The sequence below is a fragment of the Pteropus alecto genome, unplaced genomic scaffold, assembly GCF_000325575.1.
Source record: "Pteropus alecto unplaced genomic scaffold, ASM32557v1 scaffold14, whole genome shotgun sequence".
Lineage (NCBI taxonomy): Eukaryota > Metazoa > Chordata > Mammalia > Chiroptera > Pteropodidae > Pteropus > Pteropus alecto.
In genome coordinates this window covers 13,404,132-13,406,060 of record NW_006436810.1, presented here as the reverse complement: position 1 = coordinate 13,406,060, position 1,929 = coordinate 13,404,132, and the positions used below count along the sequence as shown (strand labels likewise).

At 45.0% G+C, this 1,929-nt stretch overlaps 1 pseudogene; it reads right to left on the bottom strand.

The window, feature by feature from the left end:
* Nucleotides 1-1,288: 1,288 nt before the first annotated feature.
* Nucleotides 1,289-1,405, bottom strand: LOC112481258 (annotated as a pseudogene).
* Between the last annotated feature and the right edge of the window lie 524 nt (nt 1,406-1,929).

Below are 1,929 nucleotides of genomic sequence, written 5' to 3'. Positions count from 1 at the left end.
CCTAGTTCCCAAAGATTTTCTTATATGTTTTCTCAGAAATTTTATAGTTTTACTTGTTACATTTAAATCCATGACCTATTTTGGATTTCAAGGTATGAGACTTATGTTGAGGTTCATCATTTTGCCTAGGGGTGGCCAACTGTCCCAGCAACATTCTTCGAAAAGGTATGTTTCCTTCGCTGAATTGTTTATGCACCGTTGTCAAAAATTCATTGGGCATATATGTGCAGATCGCTCTTTTAAAACAAACTTTTTCTTAATGACACGATCTGAATGTATGCTGCCATCGAAGCTTCTACCCTTCTCTGTGAACAGAACAACTCAATGATGAAACACTAGATGTCCAAGCAAGCGTAACTACAATCGAAAACGAACCCTCGTGTCTACATATTGTTAAAAACAACCATTAACATTCGCCAGTGTAAACATTATTTTAGTACGTGACTTCTCAGTTTAATTGGTTCACTTTCAGTAATGTCGTTTTTATCCATCAGATGTATTTTCTGCTATTTGTTGTAATAGAAGCTGACGCTGGCTGATTTAGACAGAAAGAGGTTTCTATTAAATCTTTCAATACTTCAAATTAGGAATAGAGGCTTGGAGAACCAGGCTTAAGACAAAGCGACCACAAGCGACCCCTGAAATCACTCGAGCAGCCTGACGAGTCCACATCGGTCCTACTCCGTCACCACGAGCCTGATCTGGGAGGAACGACTTCTCTGCCATCCTCGAGGGGACTCCTCCACCGGGCTGCCTCTTTGGTTACTCGCTCCCAGTCTGGGCACGTCATCGGTACCTGTGGGCCGCTACCTCTACGGTCCACACCCATCCAGGCACGTATGATGCAGGTGTGCTATTTCTTCTGCATGGAGCTCGTAACGAGGCCTTCTTCATTCCCGATTTCTCAGCGTAGCGGTGGCTTCCTCCGCGAACAGCTCATGCTATCGAAGTGCACTCAGTAGGTCCGCGCCAGATCCTGCCTCGGTTCTCTCTCCTCTCGCCCATCCATCCATGCCCTGTCTCAAGCCGGAAACGATGAGCCAAAGAAAGAACGAAAGAAACGTCTCAGATGCCGGGAATGAGGTGGTGCACTGAAGTCAAAGGCCGCGCGTGGCCATAAACCCTGGCCTGTGGAAAAAAACTGACTTTGAGCTGTGGACGTATGTTCTTTATGAGTCTGAAGCATTGAGCCTCCAAGGAAAACCATGAGAGATTCATTCAGAATTTACTGAGCTTTAAATCAAGCACAGTTTAGAGAGTCATGGGATCCTAATTTTTTTATTTTTTACGTCTACAGCACCTGGTCTTCCTAGGTGGTCTCATCCAAGTACTCACCAGGCCCGACCATGCTTAGCTTCCGAGATCAGACGGGATCCGGCACGTTCAGGGTGGCATGGCCGTAGACCATCCTAATTACTTAGGTTGGAATACACAAACTAGAAGAGGGAAGGCTTTGGGGAGGAGCTCTACTGCTGGTAGAAATATCGGGGGGACATCAAGAGAATGGACGAAAAGAACAATCGACTCTTGAGGAAAGTTTAAGTCATGTCTCGCAGATTGTTTTAGAAGTGAATTTCTGTCCCTTGAAGAAATTTTTATTTTGTCCTTTTTGTGTTCACATTGTAAAGTATTCAGACTGTCAGCAGATTAAGTGTCCCCTGACTGACTTACTGGATAACGAAGGCTGAATTTCAGAAATGCCTACTCGGAAGTCTTAGTGCTTTACAACTATTTTCAGGAGTTTACAGTCTAACATGTCACACACTTTATTTCCCCTCAAATCCTCATTGTGTGGTAATGGCCATCAGCCCTGGCACCACGGTAAGGGCCCCTGGGGACCTTTAAAAGCATATCCACCCTCAGATCCCAGCCAGTGCAAATCAATGAGGAAAAGACCGAGCATTGTAGGTAATTCCAATGCGGACTCAT